We start from the raw sequence: 21,222 nt of genomic DNA on the forward strand, positions 1-21,222 counted from the left end.
GAAATTCTTATCTCATTTTTTGTTATGGTTTTATTTATAGCCTCTTACCCAGACTCTCACACGTTTGATGAACGGAAAAATATATGTTATGCAATATATTCAAGAGAAGCCAACGATTAGATAGTAAATCTGCAAACAGTTAAACAAAAATCAAATCTTCTGGGGCGCTTGGAAAAATGTTCCTTTTCAATTCCGTTTGAAAGTCGGAACGGAACGAGTGAAAATCCATTTTGTTATAAACAAAAATAGCTTCTCTTATATACACGAGACACGTTTGCGACGTGCTTATTTATTGCTTCAGCCGTACGAGCACTTCGCTATGTACTATCGCACTGCATAGCAGACCTATATGCTGCTGTCTCTGTCCGCTTTGCTTTGTACCTCGTGTTTCGAGAGCTCGGCGAATTCAACATTTTCTATCCCGCAAAACTAATGGTTGCCGTATTTTCTTTAGCACCATTAGGCAATTTATTTTACTGGGATTTCAATTTGATAATCTCTGCTAATGTGTATATACTTTCGTGGTTCTTTGAGTGAATGTTCTTCATTTAAGTGAATTGTTCGTGCGACCTGTTAAGCTTGCGGTAAGTATGTATTTATTTCGTATCGAATGCAATCACTGTATCCTGTTCAATTGTAAATGTTATTGTTGTTGTTAGAGTTTGCAAATCGCTCAGCATACAACCGCTACACAACCATGAGCCATAGTTGCTGTGGCGTCCAACATCAGGGAACAGCATTATTCGTATACACGTTCGCTAGTTCATTGTCGTTCCACTTTCCGGTTTCGTTTTTTTGTTGTTGTTGTTTCTGTGTTCGAATTTGATGACGCTTATTACGTTCCTAGAAGCAGCCGTTCATCGATTGGGGTTGAAATCATTCCCCGCGAGCTTTCAAAAAAGAATCTGCTGAGTCGCAAATAATTGGGTTTCGCGTTTTTATTTTCCTTCATTAATAATAAACGAAACGAGTTAATAGAAATAAGACGACTTGAAATATTGATCCCTGAGTCAAGGACTTAAACTACTTGGCAGCATTGCACTAGAATATGTACTGAAAAAATCGCAAATCCTTTCAATGGCGTTTTGACAATGCAGTTTTCACTAGCTTTAGCGATGTATTAAGCCATTACAAATATTTAAAAAAACTTTTGTCCTTTCGGTGTTGGGCCACTGAAGGGGGGGGGGGGGGTACCAAAAAAATATGGATTTTAGGCATTTTTACTTAAAGTTTAAACATGAAAACCAAATCTATTCTTGCTTTTAATAAATACGTTGTTATTTTTCATGCAAAAATCTACGCACAAAAAGACAAAAACGAAAAAAAATTTTGCTGTCCGATTTTCGGAAATTCCACTGTTTGAACTTCCATTTCTATTTCGTGCTAGAAGCGTTAACTCAACTCGTACACCCATTTTTCAAGTTTTTCAGGCTGTGGAGCCCACAGACAATTGATTTTATAAAACAAAATTTAACTCATATCCTATAAATTATTTTTTTGCCCCACGATTTTTCAAGCCAGTTTCCAAGGAGGGGGTGACAAAAACTTTGAAAATGATTTGCAATGGCCTTACTATAGTGGACCCCCGTTCGTTTGAACGATTCCTCATGCAAACTAATGGGGTTAGTTTTTAATTTGAACAACTGGTAACCCTAAATATGCTGGAACTTGTGTGAACTGGCTGCCATGCTCTTTGTTATTGTTTTGGTGGTTTGATTCAGTTGGCAGTTGCAAGCAGCGAATATTTCATTCTCCGATCGGATTTCTACCATAATCGTTGGGAAAACGCAATGTGAAACAGTTTAAACACAGTAGATCAGCACAAACAAATCGTGTTTATGTGCATTGTCTGCATAAGCAAATGTTGTCATATTGAGAATGACGTTTGAACCATTTTTAATTTGCACGTCGTGCAAACCAACGGGGTTCAAATTAAAAAGTGTTCAGATTAAAAACGGTCAAACGAACGGGGGTCCACGGTATTTAATTTTGTTCTATCAGAAAACATTTTGAAAGCCATATTTTTAGAGTTAGAATATTGTTCCGATTATATCCGATTATATTTATACCCCCGAATGTATCAGACCAAAACAATGTTATGCTTTTAAATATGTGCACTCAAATCTCGTTTCACTATTGGAGGGACGCAAACGGTCGTAAAAAAGAGGACGTTAAGGGGGCATAGTACTTTTTACACCATATTTTTGGCCGTATTTCAAATATTTTTTTCTCGATAACGCGAAAGGCGAATTGATTCGGGTTTTTTGCATTCTAAACATTGTATTTTATACTAATATTTACAATTTTGTTTATACATGGGAACCTCTTCCCTTCTCCCCTACGGCTCCTTGAACATGATCATTCGAAAAAAACATGAATTGCGGTACCATGGATTGGCGCTCGGGGGCTTATCCGAAATGAAAAATTCTAAAACGACATGAAAGTATATTAAATTATCTCGTGTTTGACCCATCCTTTTTTTAAAATTCGAACGCATAACAAAATGGCGGACATTCAAACCTAAAAGTAAGGTTTTTAGTAGAAAAAATTGACTTTAAACATTTCTCAAAAATACAAAAATTGCAATATCGAAAAAAGGATGGGTCAAACACTAGATAATTTCGTTGGCTTTAAAACAAAAAAAGAATCATGGGAATTGCTCGAGCCGTTCTTGAGATATTTATGGTACCGACTTTCAAAACCTGGTTTCGAGAAAAACGGCATTGAAGTTTTTAAGCGCTGTGCAATTGTTCCAGACATGCGCGGTACAAATGACTGTAACTTTGTCATTTTTTGGAATTCATCGAAACGGTTTCAAACACATATGCTAAAAATGTTAATCTTTTGATATCTATACCTATAAAAAAGGATTTCTGTCTGTCTGTCCTGTGTTCCTTATAGAATCAAAAACTACTGAACCAATCGGCGTGAAAATTTGCATGTAGAGGTTTTTGGGGTCAGGAAAGGTTTTAGTGATGGTTAGAGACCCCTCCCCCCACTAAGAGGGGGGGCTCCCATACAAATGAAACACAAATTTCTGCATAACTCGAGAACTAATCAAGCAAATAGAACCAAATTTGGCATGTGGGTGTTTTCGGTGACAAGAATTTATTCTAGGGTAATTTGAGACCCCTCCCCTCTTTATAAGGGGAATTATAACTCCTCTCCCCTTTAAGAGGGGGGTTTCCATACAAATTTCCTCATAACTCGAGAACTAATCAAGCAAATGGAACCAAATTTGGCATGTGAAGGTTTTCGAGGGCAAGAAAATTTTCTATGTTGAATTAGGACCCCTCCTCACTTTAAGAGGGGGGGCTCCTGTACAAATGAAATACCAATTTCCTCATAACTCGAGAACTAATCAAGCAAATGGAATCAAATTCGGCATGTGAGTGTTTTTGGAGACAAAATTTTTTTCTATGATGAATTGGGACCCCTCCCCACTTTAAAAGGGGGGGGGGGGCTCCCATACAAACGAAATACAAATTTCCTTATAACTCGAGAGCTAATCCAGCAAATGGAACCAAATTTGGCATGTAGGTGTTTTTGGAGGCAAGAATTTTTTCTACGATGAATAAGAACCTCTCCCCACTTTAGGAGGGGGGGCTTCTATACAAATGAAATACATATTTCCTCATAACTCGAGAAATAATCAAGCAAATAGAACCAAATTTGGCATGTGGGTGTTTTCGGTGACAAGAATTTATTCTATGGTAAATTGAGACCCCTCCCTCTTTATAAGGAGAATTGTAACTCCTCTCCCCTTTAAGAGGGGGGGCTTCCATACAAATTTCCTCATAACTCGAGAACTAATCAAGCAAATGGAACCAAATTTGGCATGTGAAGGTTTTCGAGGGCAAGAAAATTTTCTACGGTGAATTAGGACCCCTCCCCACTCTAAGAGGGGGGGCTCCTGTACAAATGAAATACAAATTTCCTCCTAACTCGAGAACTAATCAAGCAAATAGAACAACATTTGGCATGTGGGTGTTTTTTTTGGTGACAAGAATTTATTCTATGGTGAATTGAGACCCCTCCCCTCTTTATAAGAGGAATTATAACTCCTCTCCCCTTTAAGAGGGGGGGCTTCCATACAAATTTCCTCATAACTCGAGAATTAATCAAGCAAATGGAACCAAATTTGGCATGTGAAGGTTTTCGAGAGCAAGAAAATTTTCTATGGTGAATTAGGACCCCTCCCCACTTTAAGAGGAGGGGCTCCTGTACAAATGAAATACAAATTTCCTCATAACTCGAGAACTAATCCAGCAAATGGAACCAAATTTGGCGTGTAGGTGTTTTTGGAGGCAAGAATTTTTTCTGTGATGAATTAGGACCTCTTCCCACATTAGGAGGGGGGGGGGGCTCCAATACAAATGAATTACAAATTTCCCCATAACTCGAGAACTAATCAAGCAAATAGAACCAAATTCGGCATGTGGAGGTTTTTGGAGGCAAAAATATTTTCTACGGTGAATTAGGATCCTTCCACACTTCAAGAGGGGGGGCTTCTACACAAATGAAATACAAATTTCCTCATAATTCGTGAACTAATCAAGCAAATGGAACCATATTTGGCACGTGGGTGTTTTTGGAGGCAACCATTTTTCCCATGATGAATTAGGACTTCTTACCTTTGTAGGAGGGGGGGGGGCTCCCATTCAAACGAAATACAAATTTGCTCATAACTTTAGAACTAATCAAGCAAATGGAACCAAATTTGGCATGTGAGAGTTTTAGATGGTAGAATTTTTTTTTCTGTGGTGTATTACGACCCCTTTCCCTTTTAAGAGGGTGGGCTCCCATACAAATGAAATACAAATTTCCGTATAATTTGAGTACTAATCAAGCAAATGGAACCAAATTTAGCATGTAGGAGATTTTTGAGTCTTGAATTTATTTTATGATAGTTAGAGACCTCTCACCCCTGTGGTAGGGGGATATGGACTCTCATACAAATAAAACAGAAATTTTTGCGAAACTCAAAAACTAATCGAATTCGAGAAATTTGAGACTCTTCCATAAAACATTAACCAATAACAAGACCACAAAAACTATCTATAGTAACACTAGATCATTCAGGACGAGCCGGTCGCGAGTGTTGCCGGTGACCCGCCGTCGGAAGCGCCGCCCACTGGGGGGCTTGCAAAACTCGAGATAGTGACAAAGATCATCCGAGATTCATGATTTATGTACAACACAGGTTAATTTGTGGCAATACGAAGTTTGTCGGGTTAGCTAGTAAACAATAAAAAAAAATTCGACTTTTTAGAATTGAAAAAGTACTATGCCCCCTTAATTCAAATTTTGTACGAAAAACGAGAGGACGTTAATTCAAATTTCGGACGTAAAACGAGAGGACGTTAACCATTATGTGTTCGACAGGGTACCCGGGTACCTTTTCAGCTTTCAAAGTACGAAATTCTAAAATTTTCTTTGATCAAGGATACTGAAACTCTACTGTGACATCTAAGAACTAGTTAAATTGCAACTTTTCATAAAATAAGTTTTCATGTAGCACTTAAGGGGGTGGAATGGGGGGAGAGCTTTGAATTTTTTTACCCTTTAAGTGCTCGACAAGGGTACCCGGGTACCCACAAATTAAAACACTTGTAACTTTGGCAATTTTTGACCGATTCGGACACTTCTACCACCAAAAGATTCAGGAACTTATCCACTTCCAGTGTGGTTACAACAGAGCCGGAAGTGGTTCATCTGGTTCCCGGAAATCCGGCATTCCGAGGATGTGTTCCGGAATTAAAGCACTTTTTATATTTTTGGACGTAATTATAGTAATATGGGTGTCCAAAGTTTTTCCAATTACTCCGAAAGGTCATTCTTCATTGTTTTAAAACAATTCAATGATATATCCTCGGAATGGCCATTCTGCAACAAGTTCCCGTGGGACCTCCTGTGACCATAAAACTGTTTGGTTTGCAACACTGGCAATATGGGTGTCTAAATTCATGAAATTACTCCAGAAGGTCATTTTTCATTATTTTGATTCTATCTGATGATTTTGCCACGGCATGGCCATTCCGGAACATATTCCCGTGGGGCTTCACAGTTGTCTAAAACCAAAAATATGTGCGCATTAGAGTTTTGAGTGGGAAAACTTCATTTTAGGTTTATGGAGCCTTTGGGAGAGACCGTGTCCGAATCGGTCAAAAATTGCCAAAGTTACAAGCGTTTCAATTTGTGGGTACCCGGGTACCCTTGTCGAGCACTTAAATGCGTTTTTTGTTGAACACATAACGGTTAACTCAAATTTCGGACGTAAAAGAGGGGACGTAAAACTAAATTACGTAAAATGAACGGACGTAAACAGAGATTTTAGTGTATTTACAATGGTTGCGTTTTGCGTAAAACCTAGCTAATCAATTAATCCAGTGATTCGAAAGTTATCATTTTTCATAGTTAGGAAGGAAGGTAAAAATGGCATTTTAATGTAGAACTACGATTTTGTTTTCTCTATTCTGGTGCACTTTAGAAGTTCGAGTAATGAGCATCTTAAAAAAAGTGGCTATGATTTGCACGCTTACCCGATCAGGAGGTCATAACAAGATTATATCTGTTTTATAACACAGTTTGATATTTTTAACATATCATGTTACAAATCGAAAATAAACTAATTAGGAAGCAAACTCAACTTTGTAACAGATTCGGATACAAGTAGCACATTGAGTTATGAATGAGCTATATAGATTCCACCACTAAGAATGACACATTTCGCTTTAATAACAAAATATGTTACTTGCAAATTACTTTTACAAAATATGTTTAATTACCATCATCATTTTAAAAGTATATTAAATACGTCACTTCACAGTTACTAATACTTGCTAATATATCTTTATTAGTTGTGTTATTTTTGGAATATATTGAAATGTTGACAATTAACCTTTAACAAAATGTGTTACAATTAAGATAAAATCATTACACGGTTTGTTATGAATCAGGTATTAATTAGAGGCAATTTGGTTATAATTTTTGATATTTTAATGACTTATGGAGGCTAATTTATACCAATGGTTGTTATAATATGATCAAATATATCAAATCAATAACAACTTTTGTTAGAAAATTTGATAACAAAATAACAAGATGTGTTATAATTTTGTTAGATCCTCCTGATCGGGTTTAACTCAGTCATACTTCAATGGATTTAGGAAATATTTGTTTCAGTCGATCAGAAATTTTTTTAAAAATTGAATTATTCTAGAGCATATATAAAAATAATTTGACAAATCTCTATTGAAAATGGCATATATAGTAGGCATTATCAAAAACTAACGAATCAGTCAATCACTCTTTTGCTTTCCATGCCCGGTACGACAATCTTATACACCTGCGAACAGTGGTTTGAATGCTCGGAATCGCGATCTTTCATAGTAACTCTTTTCGTAGCGTTTTCTCAATATGGCGTCTTTGGAAGAATGTTTGTATATCAATAGACGCAACGACTGGTGGTTAGTATTAGTTCGGAATTCAAACAAAGGTGACGCTGCAAAATTTAACTTTCTAATTTGATGTTATCCAGTTATAGTATGTTCAAGAAAGTTGTAGATAATCTTATCATGAAGCTTTTTGCTGAAAGCATTATTCCTCTAAGTAACACAGTTTTTGAGGTATTAAGCGTCTTTCATGACGGACCCCCAAAAATCGGTTTTTCACTATAGCTTCAAAACTAAGTGATTTAGGGAAAAATAATGTTCTGCAAACATTTACATCTCTTAAATGTACACACTTGCAAAAGAAACTAAACACGTATCTTCTATACAGAGCGAGATAATGAACGATTTAGATAAAAGCAGACTACAAAAGTTCAATTTAATGGTCAAAGTAGTCTAAGTCCCCCCTAACAAAAAAAACCTGGACCAAATTGAAGTCCTGAAGGTAAACAATTTTGTAAAAATTCGGAACCACTCTCACTCTTTGATCGAGGAGAAAAGATATCGATCACTGGGTATTTACATCTTCTAATTTCGCTGTTTACAGTCCAGTACAGAACTCGATCGCCAATTACACGAATGAGGCGATGCAGATAGCGAATTTTGTTTTACAATTGAACGATGGTTGCCAATTGGCCATATGAATAAAACATTTTGCTTTGCTTTTCCCGTGTAAATGTTTTGGAAGAAGTAACATAAACTCTTATTCATATGGCCTAATACAGCAAAGTTTCGTTAATTGGTGGTTCGTTAATTGGGCGGTTCGTTAATTGGGCGTTCGCTAATTGGGCTATGTGACAACTTGAATGTCAAAATTGTATGGAATTTTCGAGTTTAGAATTTTCTAACAACTGTCAGTCGGCACAATTAGCGAATCAGCTGGAGTGCAGTCGTGGCCCAATTAACGAATTCAGGCTGTATTTGTTTTAAGACGTGATGCGTTATCACCGTAAAAAACTTTTTATAACACAGCCTTCACTGTATGATATTTGTCGAACCATTGTTTAAAAAGATCATAGTGTGTGTTGGCGATGTGAATATGAACGATTTTAGATAAAAATTTTACAAAAGACTTCACTGTTACAACTGTGTGCACTGTGTGCTACTTTATCTCAGTAGTTTTAACAACAATCCGAAAAATCATGGTGCCAAAATAAGATGAAAATGTGTAGTTGCGATTCTAAAGATGTAGAAAGTTTCCTGAAATCGATTTTATTTCTATATGAACTCTACTACGACCGGTTCTAATCGAATTGTAGCATAGTAATCTGTACATCATTTTCATGTGGGCTATAATCGCATATTGAATAAGCATTATGCTACATATTATTAGTTTTGGGTTGTAGGCAAGTTTCTACCCTCTGTTTCCTCCTTACAGACTTACCTGTTTGCTCTACTTTTGCGATCTCGATTCTCGCCTGCTTCAAGTAAAGTTATAATTAGATTAGCCCTAATACAACAGCATTTTTATTGCGATCTGCCTTAACTCGTATAAGCAAATATACATCCTATGAGGGGAGCTTTGGTTTATGACTTTCTCTCGAGTTTCGTAAGTGTTTATTCCTTTATGTAGCTTGATAGAAGGCTATGAGGATGGGTCTGAGAATTAATCCATGTCCGATTCCACTAAAGCATAAGCTCTCGATCGCCATTGTAAAAAAATATAAAAACCTTTAACGCAACATTAGGAGTTACAATATATATAAGTAGTAAAAAACGAATATATGCATTAGGATATTACTCTATTTCAAACTTTTGACGTACAACTACATCTTACGGCAAGGTTTGGGATAGGGTATCAGTTTTTCCACAAGGTTGTTTAAACCAGCTCAGTGTGTAACAAGCTATGAATTTTGAAAATATTTATATTTATTCAGAAATGCTCTAATTTTGTTCCAATTTTATGTAACATGCTGGTTGACTTTGTCTCTTCGTCTTCATCTACGTTCTCATTATAGGAACGTAAAAAATGTTAGTAAACCTGAAAGTTGTGAGTTACATTCAAACTTTTACCGAGAATTAATATTTATGAGTTGTTTCTTCGCTATCAACAAAGTATGTAGTGAAAAATCCACTATTTAAAAAAAATAAAAACATATTTGATAAATGATTGGGATTTTAGCCGTTCAGTCATTAACTTATAGTAGACGTTCTATTTGTCTTTTACGCCAACGTTTCGATCCTGATTTGGATCTTCATCATATTTGATAAATCTGCTGATCACTCGGAGAAGCTAATTAAAATTTAGAGCTGAGATTCAAACTACTTCCACTTATTTTTTTGGCAAAAGTCAACGTCTAAGCCATGTAGCCATGTAGAAGAATAGGTGGTTTTGACGTTATTTGAATAAAAAATAGTAGATTACTTATAGGTTTGAGAAAATAGTTATAACATGTTAAAATTGTATCTCGGCAAAGTATTTTTATTGACGGAAGAAAAAGCAAATAGGCTGAATTTAAAAACCTGCTGAAAATACCCTCCCGTACCCTGTTTGCCTCAGAATATTTCCTTCCATACCATACTCATAAAACAACTTACAAAGCATGGGTGACATTGCGCATCTCGTTTCGAGTGATTTTCGTTCGAGACGCCCATTTGTTTAACGTGGTCGAAACGAACCAAAATCACTCGAAACGAAATGCGCAATGTCACCCCATTTCTCCAGATTTTTGAACAAATTTCATTACATCTGCATCCCAAAGTCACAGTTCCCATCTATGGAGATTTCAATCAACGCCATGCGGACTTTAATCCGTACTATGAAAATGAATGTAACTACCGCACTTCCAATCACGTAGAAAATAAAACACTGCAGTTTATTTTCGATGGAACCGCTAGCTTGGGTCTGAACCAATTTAACAATACCGTCATCCGGGGCGAGATTGTGCCAAAAAAGCATATGTTTTTGTTCTTTAGCTCAGTATATACACAGTTTAGGAACTAAGTTGATTTCAAACCTGTCAATATATACTAAATTGTTCAATTAACAACTACCGTAGAAATGGTTTAGTTACAATGAAACCTAATTTTACTGGAAGTGCATGAACTTTGGCACAATATCACCCCTTCTAGGGGGTGCCATTGTGCTAAAAACATAAAGTTAGGCTAAAAACCTAGACAGTGAGCATTAGCATGTTTATAAACAATACACATAAATATCAGTATAAAGTAGTTCATATGGGACCGTCCATGAACTAATTGGACTATTAGGGGCAGGGGGTCGGCCAAAAACAACGCATCATACAAAAAGCATGCACGAAAATAACCCGGGGAGGTCTGAAATAACTAAAAATGAGTTCGTAGTCAAAGGACAGCCTTTATATAGCCAGTAGCGTTTCTAGGGTTAACAAGGGGGAGATATATGAAGGGGTGAATCTTAACCTTCCGTTACTCGCGCTGTTGTATTTTGTACAACACATGTAGATTTTTGGATGCCATTTTGTTTTAAAGTAATCGTTCGATGTCAAACCAAAATGTATTCTTCAATAAACTTATTATGAACAAAATGACATAATTATTCAATACATTAATGCTTTAAACTTTTCAGCAACATAGATGAGCATAAACCGAAATCGCAGAAACGATGCAAGCGACGTGTGAGGGGTACCGCATTTGGTCCCTACTGGAATTTTCTCTAATTTCTTCATAAGGGAAAATGGTTTCTGTACACAGCAAAGTTATTCAGCAGTTGTTGGTCATTCCGCAGATGCGCAAAAGTTCATAATTTCATGACTTCATGGTGATTTCGTGGCGCTAGTGTATGGATTGGGTTTCTGAATGTGTTCTATCTACGAAATCTCTTTATTTATAAGATCCTGTTTCCAGAAAATGTTTTAGTGGATCAAAAATGCTAGGCTGATGAACGGAATTATCCAATTTCCACACTATATGTCATTACTGTGCAAAAAATTTTCTAAACATCCTGCCCAAGTAAATCAAAACACCCATCAGCCCTACTTTCTAACCACAGATGCCATAGATGCCAGCAGCAGAAATGTTATCATACTTTATGTAATGAGATGTTTTATGTGAAAAATATCTAATAAAACATGATAACGGCTTGAAAAAAAAATTAATCAATAGAATGCTACATCATTTAGGAACGATAAAAGGATCTTTCCGAATGCAGCAACTTGTGTATGGCCGCAATTGTAAGATGTATAATTTACAGCGGGTTTTGGCGCCGCCTGGTGACAAACTTATAAAATTCTATACCCCAAACGAAAGATCTTAACCTACTGATTAACTTTGCTGAAAACAGTATCTTTCTATAAGCCAGGATTCCGAGATATTTCGAGATAAAGAGTGTTGTACAAAATACAACGCGCGAGTATCCGTGTTACAAAAGTTGGCGCGAGTAACGGAAGGTTAAGGGGGCATACCTATTTGATCATTTAACAAAAGTAACCATTACTTCGTTCGAGAACCCGCGGACGCAGAATATGTGGCCCATCCCACCCTCTCCCCTTCCTTAAAACTGGTAGTTTATACACGGTATAATATATTCGTCTTATATTAGAGTGTTTTTTCAAAAAAATTTCCAGAGAAAAAGTAAAAAATAATTTAAATTATTTAGCAGACCTATGATGCTGTTTGCTCCAAAATGGATGATACAATCTAATCTGTCAAAATATTGTGCTCAATAGTAAAGAATGGGAGTGTACTGGTGTATACTGACGTATTTTTGTTGTATATGTGAAATCCACAGATTGGATCAATCATTATGGCTTGGCACAGTCTCACCCCCGTGAAGCTTGAAAAGTACAAAGTTTCGAAAAATATTATTTTCGTAATCAAAACTTATCCAACGCATAATAACCTTTCAATACATTGTAAATGATTAGTTTATATGCCTTCAAAATAGCAAGTTGATGTGATTTCTTGTTTGGGTTGGTTTATGCGAGACATTTTTTACAAGCGTTATTTCCGAGTATTTTTGATCGCGAACTTTGTAACCCTGTTTAGGTCAAATAGTTTGCTAATATTATCTGTGTTCCATTCTAAGTTATGAATAAATATGTTATGTTCATCATCATTTTGTATTTAGGTCTCCGGTTTCTATAGACATAAAAAATTTTCACAAATAAACATTTTTGGTTTTTGGCACAATCTCACCCCCGTGGCACAATCTCACCCCGGATGGCGGTATTAAAAATCAACAAAATGGCTATCTAGATTTTTTGCTCACAAACATTTATAAAGTCTGTGTGACTGAATCCACTATGGAAAAATGAGGCATTTCCGATTTTACACAATAATTGAATATTCTTTATTATTGCACAAATACCAAAAACCAAACGACTGCGAGTACGAAGAATTTTTTTTAATACAAAAAGGTAAACTATGAAAGTATTAGACGTAGACTAAACTGTGATAATATGCAACTTATTCTCCAGAATGAAGGAAATGTCAAAGCTGCTGTAGGCATCTATACCAATAAAAATGAATTTCTGTCTGTCTGTATGTTCATCATGGACTCGGAAACTACTGAACCGATCGACGTGAAAATTTGTATGCAGGTTTTAAGGGCCAGGCAATGTTCTTATGATGGTAAGAGACTCCTTTCCCCTCTAAGAGGGAGAGCAGAAATTTTTTCTATGGTGTAATAAGAACCCCTCCCTCTTCAAAAGGGAGGGAGAAGGCTCCCATACAAATTAAACTCAAATTTCTGCATAACTCGAGAACTAACCAAGCAAATGGAACCAAATTTGGCATGCGAGGGTTTTTGGAGGCATAAATTTATTTTCTGATGGTTTGAGACCCCTCACCCATGTGGTATGGGGAGGCCTCTCATACAAATAAAATAGCTGGGCAGCCCTCCAGCAGTAACCACCTCTGTCTAGGTTTATTTGTTTTTTCCTATGTCTACTGATGATTGTGAGGAACGTGCTGCTCAAGCCAAAGATGGTCTGCTAACTTCTGTTCCTTTCCTTCAGTTGAGTCCGAACGAGTGACAGCGAGTAAGCAGAGGATCGCCCCTGCGAAATGGTACTTTCCTTGAAAAGGTTTTCCGTGAAATTGTACATTCCGCGTAAAGGTTTTTCGCGAAATGGTGTTCGAAAACTTGCAAGACTCGATATTGTGACAAAGATCATTCACGAGAGATTCACGATTTATGTGCAACACAGTTTAATTTGTGGCAATACGAAGTTTGTCGGTCAGCTAGTATTTTATAAAATATTAAAGGGTGCCCACATCAAATTACACGACGAAAGAAACGCTGTAGAAAATTACCTAATTGATCGATACTTTTCAAACTTTTAGACAATTCAACTTCAATACCATAACCGTATGCTCGCTCCTTACGCTTAACTCCACTAAAAAAGTTTTGTGCAACCTAGCTGCAGCTTCATCTGTGCGGAAATCCACTTTTTCTTCATGTCTTCCTCAGACTTGATTTCCTTGGGATGCTTCCGTAGTGCCTGCTTCATAATAGCCTAGTATTTTTCCGGTGCGTTGGAGGCGTTCATGTCCTTGAGTTCGAAAGTGACTCCGTTGGCTTCGTACCACTCCAATACATCCTTTGAATATTGGCACGAAGGTAGATCCGGCCAGAAGATCGTAGGGCCCTCGCATTTAAATTTTATAATATACCTGAACTGAAAAAATAATTGAGCAGAGCGCTAGATATGAACAACGAAACGACAAATTGAACTTTTGCTTACCTGGCGCTACTTCAAATAATTATTTTTGCATGGTTATCAAAATTTAAGGGGGCATAGTACTATTTACACTATAGTTTTGGCCTTATTTCGAATTTTTTTTTCTCGATAACGCGGAAAGCGAATCGATTTGGTTTTTTTTCATTCTAAACATTGTATTTTATACTAATATTTACAATTTTGTTTACATATGGGAACCTCTCCCCCTCCCTTACGGCTCCTTGAACATGATCATTCGAAAAAAAAAACATGAATTGCGGTACCATGGATTGGCGCTCGTGGGCTTATCCGAAATGAAAAATTCCAAAACGACTTGAAAGTACATAAAATTATCTTGTCTTTGGCTCATCCATTTTTTAAAATTCGAACGCATAACAAAATGGCGGACATTCAAACATAAAAGTTAGTTTTATAGCCGAAAAATTTACGGTATCGACTTTGAAAACCTGGTTCCGAGAAAAGCAGCATTGAAGTTTTTATGCGCTGTGCAATCGTTCCAGATATGCGCGGTACAAATACCTGTAACTTTGTCATTTTTTAGAATTCATCGAAACGGCTTCAAACACATATGCTAAAAATGTTATTCTTTTGATATAAACAATAAAATAAATTTCGATTTTTTAGAATTGAAAAAGTACTATGCCCCTTAAGCTTCTTTTGAGTGTATTTCCATGAAACAATAGTCATTGGCGCCGTGAATGGCACTGTCATGTGGAACGAGGTAGGTAAAGTAGAGCAAGCATTGAATGTACTGCTAGCTTAAAATAAAGTTTATAAACCTTATCTTAAGCTAGCAGTACATTTTCTTTATCTTTCAATTTTCCATGCAAAATGCCCATTTAAGTTACCGAAACTATGTTTTTCGCAGAGCATTAAATGTACCACTTCTGGACATTGTACTGCTAACTTTATCCTAAGCTAACAGTACATTTTCAACTTTTCATGGAAAATGAATGATGACACTAATGTTCTGCTAACTTTATACTTCCAGCTTAAGGGACATAAACTTATTTGCCAATAAACTATTATGGCACAAATTATGCAAAAATTGTATGTTGGTCTTGTACAATCAATACTACGAAACCATTGACTTTACAATGTCTCGGCATAAACTTAAAAATCACTTTAATTCATTACGTAATTGTAACGCGTAGAAAATAAAACAAAAGAGTTTCAGCTAAATTACTTGAGTAACGTGGTGTTATACTACCATTAATTTGAAGATTAGATTTTCTAAATCATTTATCGAGGAAATGCAACATTTTAGGGAAAAAATAAAACATACATTAATCTTTCCTACTTTCCTTGTTATTGGTATAACGTACAAAAAAAGTAAGCAAACACTGCAAAACTTAGCTTTGGTTTGGGAGTGATAGTAGCAGCGCAAACTGTAATTCGTTGCAAACCGGTGATTACATGCACCATAAATATTCAACATAAACTGTACTGTATGCATGTATGGCTTAACATTCTACAAAAACAATGAAATTAAATACACAAAAAGGGAAAAATATTCCCATCTGCCCCTCAAGCTTCGGTTTTCATATGCATATCTAGGTTCATTACGTTTATTAATATTCATTTTACTTGGAGAGAAGTCTGCATGATAATGAAATGGTTCGTCCTTTTTTTTAGTAAGAGAAAGAATGTTGCTATACAGAGTTATGATAAAATGATCTAAAAGTACTTTTATTGTTTACTTAACGGTCGTTGTTATTTTTAAAATATTTAAAAAAAGGGTAATAAATATACATTTCCCTGATGAGCCAAATCCTAAGAACGATAATTTTGAGATGACAAAGTTGACGAAACTATAGGGTTGGGGAGGCTAGAGGAGGCTTAGCTCCTCTTTGAAAAATTGACTTAGTTTTTTTACTTAAAAAACTCTAGTTAACAAACTATAGATAATAAAAACTGGAAAGCAATTTATTTGCATCACTTTTGTTAGATTCCATAAATTAATACGATTGCTGTTGTTCTTTCGTTTAATTCTGAACGGCCTTATATTACCATCTATACCTATAAAAATGGATTTCTGTCTGTCTGTCTGTCGGTCTGTCCGTATATTCCTTATAGAATCGAAAACTACTGAACCGATCGGAGTGAAAATTTGCATGTAGGGGTTTTTGGTGCCAGGGAAGGTTTTTATGATGGTTAGAGATCCCTCACCCCACTAAGAGGGGGGACTCCCATACAAATCTATACCTATAAAAATGGATTTCTGTCTGTCTGTCTGTCGGTCTGCCCGTATGTTCCTTCTAGAATCGAAAACTACTGAGCCGATCGGAGTGAAAATTTGCATATAGGGGTTTTTGTGGCCAGGGAAGGTTCTTATGATGGTTAGCGACTTCTCCCCTCACTAAGAGGGGGAGGGGCTCCCATACAAGTGAAACACAAATTTCTGCATAACTCGAGAACTAATCAAGCAAATGGAACCAAATTTGGCATGTGAAGGTTTTTGGAGGCAAGATTTTTTTCTATGGTGAACTAGGACCCCTCTCTGCTTTAGGAGGGGAGCTCCTATGCAACTGAAATACAAATTTCCTCATAACTCGAGAACTAATTAATCAAATGGAACCATATTTGGCATGTGGGTATTTTTATAGGCAACTAGCTGACCCGACAAACTTCATATTGCCACAAAGTAAACTATGTTGTACATAAATCGTGAATCTCGGATGACCTTTGTCTCTGAGGCTGGCAAATGAGTGAACATGTGCAAATATATCACCTCTGTTTTCTAACTCCTATCTCTACCTCCACGAGGTGCCGGCTGGGGTACGGTAGCCAAAGTTGCGCACCTGGTGGTACGCAACTTTGGTTGTCGTATGCAGACAGAGAAGGTGGAACACTCGCCGTGTGATTTCCGACTACCTAATCATGCAGTTCGACGCAGGATTTTCGGAGGGCGCGGCTGCGGGGTGTGAGCACACCGGGAGAGAGTTATTTTCTCAGCTGGCTTAGCACAGAGAGAGAGACTCTTAATCGGTCTGTTTTACACAATCTGCACTTACGCCCTTTGGCGATTGGTGCCGAATTGTACGTTTGGGCAAAAATTGAGCCACGGGACCTGATCCTGCCGGAAGTCGGCAAATCAGGTGCCCCTAAGTCAAGGTCTATCTCCGTGCCGATGACTGAATGGCTGGAGGGGTGAAGACATGCCAGTCGCGAACGGAGTGCTTTGGGCATCTTGTCCCTACTGTGCCATGCGGGGCTCTGGTACGGTCGATCTTTGTTGTCCCTTGCGTTTCGTGGGAACAGCATAGTAGTCCTGCCCAATTTCCCTTATGGGTTTTACGCCAAGTGCGTTCTGGCCAACTTAATTGGCTTCGCTTACAATTTGCTGTCTGATCTGTGTTGGAGATTGTTTGTGCATATACTCCGCTAGTCAAATAGTTAGAGTCGCACAAATAAATCTTCAACACAAACGGGCAGCAAATTTGTATTTATGCGAAAAACTTTTTAATGGCTCTGTCACCATCGCGTTGGCTCAGGAGCCATATTTTCGCAAGGGGTACTTTCATTCGACGGATATTGGAAACCAGAACTTTGCTGTTTTCAGCAAAACTGGTATGACAAATCCTCGTTTGATGCCCAGGGCATGCATATTGTTGCATAGGTCAATAAGTGCATGCCTTATCTCTGAGTTGACTACTCGAGATATTTGTGCAGTCACAGTAGAACTCGTCGTGGATGATGTCCATAGGCGCTATGCCTACTGTTCTGCATACTTACCACACGATGAACCGTCTCCCAGCGACGATTTCAGAAATGTGGTGAGATACTGCCAATCTAATGGGCTTTCGCTCATTGTAGGCAGTGATGCCAATGCCCATCACATCATTTGGGGCAGCTCGGATATCAATCTGAGAGGCTCTAATTTGATGGAATATTTGAATAGTACCAACCTTGGAATACTCAACATTGGCAATTGTCCAACTTTCATACGAGCTGGTAGAGAGGAAGTGTTAGATATAACACTCTGCTCTAACAGGATCAGTCATGAGTTGGCACAATGGCATGTTTCAAATGAGACACCAATATCTGATCATTGCTTTATATATTTTGATCATTTGGGTGTCTCCTTGAACGCTGCAACATTTCGCAATCCGAGATTTTCTGACTGGGAACTCTTTGAGGAGGAACTGGCGACGAAATTTCAAGGATTCGAACCAACGATTGAGTCATCGATCGACTTGGATGTGGCTGTAGATGTCACAACATCTTTTATTGCGGAAGCTTTTGAAGTAGCTTGCCCGCTAAAAACTATTAAAACGACTAGAGGAACACCGTGGTGGAACTCTCATCTCGCGGAACTAAAGAAACGATGCAGGAGAGCCTGGAATAGACGTCGGAGGGATGGCGTGGAGCCTTTCAAGCAGGCCCGGAAAGCCTATGCAAAGGCTCTACGATCTTCAGCACGCACGTGCTGGCACAGGTTCTGTAGCAACGTTTCCAGTTTCGGCGAGGCAAGTCGACTTAATGAAATACTGTCAAAATCGAAAGATTATCAGGTTAATAACATTCGAAGTTTGAACGGTGAATACTGTTCGAATGACAATGAAATCCTGGAATGTCTCTTTTATAGTCACTTTCCGGGCTGTGTGGAACCTAAAGTTCGAAACGATCCAGAAATCGTTTTAGGTGGCTTAGACTCATGGGCTTTTGCTCGGAGACTTGTCACAACTGAAGCGATTGAGTGGGCCGTGAACAGTTTCTCTCCATACAAATCTCCTGGAACAGATGGAATATACCCTATTCTACTGCAAAAAGGATTCAAGTACTTTAAACACATTCTGAGAAGGATGTTTGTGTGTAGTATTGCTATTGGGTACATCCCAACTCAATGGCGTGAAATAACCATTAAGTTTATTCCTAAAGGTGGACGCGCGACATACGAGCAAGCAAAAAGTTTTAGACCAATCAGTCTAACGTCTTTCTTGCTTAAATCACTTGAGCGGATTGTTGATCACCACATCCGCAAAACAACCTTAGTAGAAGTTCCTCTTCATTCAGCACAGCATGCTTATCAAAGTGGCAAGTCTACAACCACTTTATTACATGATGTGGTGGATAAAATTGAGGTTGCTTTTTCACAAAAGGAATCTTGCTTAGGAACTTTTTTGGATATTGAAGGCGCGTTTGATAACGTATCTTTCGCTTCCATTTTGGAGGCTGCTCGTTATCATAATGTGCCTTCAATAATCATAAAGTGGATAGAACAAATGCTTAGTAACCGATTGCTTTTTTCGTCCTTACGGCAAGCAAGCATTTGGAAGCAAAGTGTTTGTGGATGTCCACAAGGTGGCGTTCTCTCGCCTCTTTTATGGAACCTTGTGGCGGATGGCCTACTGAGGAAACTCAATGGTCTAGGCTATCTGTCATATGGTTTTGCGGATGACTATCTCACCCTAGTAGTTGGAAAATACATAAGCATATTATTTGACTTAATGCAGCAGGCACTACACAACGTGGAAATGTGTTGCCGAGAAATTGGTAGAAATACCAATAGAGCTCGCGCTCTGCGCTTTTACGATTCGAATGTTGGTGTTGTGAACGAGGTGAAGTACGTGGGATTGATTTTCAACTCCAAGCTTGACTGGTCCACAAATATTGATTTCCGAATTAAAAAAGCGTGCATGGCCTTTGGGCAATATAGACGAGCAATTGGCAACTCTTGGGGGCTTAAACCCAAATACATACACTGGTTGTACACGGTCGTGGTCAGACCAATACTGACGTATGGTTGTCTTGTATGGTGGTAGAGAGGAGAAGTTGTGACTGTCCAGACAAAGCTAAACCATCTTCAAAGGATGTGTTTAATGGCAATGTCTGGTGCATTTACTACAACTCCTACTGCCGCCCTAGAAGCTATTTTCAATATTAAACCTCTACACTTCCACCTGAAGCAAGAGGTACTTATATGTGCTTATCGACTACACGCGATTGGCCTTTGGCAGTCTGTGGACGGTTCCACTGGTCATACTCGATTGTGGTCGCAAACTGTTGCTGAGGACAAGTTTGCCCTTGCTCCTAGCGATGTAACGCTCATGCGTACTTTCCCGTATAGGACTTTCTCAAGTGACTTTCCTCCTAGAGAGGATTGGATGTCAGGCTACATGGAAAGGAAAATTTCCGTCTATGTGGTCTGTTATACCGATGGTTCCTTGTACGAAGGTCGCGCGGGTGCTGGTGTTTACTGCCGTGAGCTGGAATTGGAGGAATCCTATTCGTTGGATAGTTACTGCACCGTTTTTCAAGCTGAAATCTTTGCAATTATGTGCGAAGCTCAGTTTGCACTTCAGAAAGAACTGATAGGCAAGATTATCTACTTCTGTTCTGACAGTCAAGCCGCTATAAAAGCCCTTTGTGCGGCTAATTCTAAATCTAAAACAGTCATCGCCTGCCACACCCAATTAGAAGAACTAAGCATTCTAAATGCCGTTCATCTGGTTTGGGTTCCTGACCATTCTGGTATAACCGGAAATGAATGGGCTGATGAACTAGCATGATCTGGAGCAGAAAAGTCGGTTTTCGGACCGGAACCTGCTTTACCAATTGCGGCATGTTGGATAAAACAAAAGATTCGATCTTGGTTTTCATCTGAACATGTACGTTATTGGGAAAATCTTGAAACTTGTCGTCAAACGAAAAGTTTCATTGTTAAGCCTTGTGAGAAGGTTGCGAAATTTCTTTTGCAACACTCAAAGGTAAATTGCAGTATTCTTGTCAGATCACTGACTGGTCACTGCAGACTAAATTATCATATGGCTTACAGTTCATTGTAATTTATGTGAATCCGACTACGGTACACCATATCACGTAATTTGCAACTGTCCTGCAGTAGCACAATTGCGTCATAGGATCTTTGGATCCTACGTCTTAAATGAATCGAATTTTAGGAAACTAAAATTACGAGACATTTTGATGTTCCCCCCAGGGGGTGTACTTTTAATAAGTTAACTACCAAGGATTGCAGTATCCCCTCGGGGGTACAAAAATCTCTCGGTATATATATGTTTGTGTTTGTCCAAATTCCTCATCCACCCCTTCCTATTCCTCCTGTTTTCCTTCCCGTCCTCATCAGGTAAATGATGACACGGGCAAGA

General features: G+C 38.0%; 1 protein-coding gene across 1 annotated transcript in view; it reads left to right on the forward strand.

Annotated features, from left to right (window-relative positions):
* The first annotated feature begins 509 nt into the window (after positions 1 to 509).
* Positions 510 to 21,222, forward strand: part of LOC128740202 (uncharacterized) — a 160,455-nt gene continuing 139,742 nt past the window's right edge. Inside the window, exon 1 of the mRNA XM_053835733.1 lies at positions 510 to 584. The gene's annotated coding sequence lies outside the window, so the exon portion shown is untranslated. The remainder of the gene's footprint in view (positions 585 to 21,222) is intronic.

This window comes from Sabethes cyaneus, chromosome 3 (assembly GCF_943734655.1).
Source record: "Sabethes cyaneus chromosome 3, idSabCyanKW18_F2, whole genome shotgun sequence".
Lineage (NCBI taxonomy): Eukaryota > Metazoa > Arthropoda > Insecta > Diptera > Culicidae > Sabethes > Sabethes cyaneus.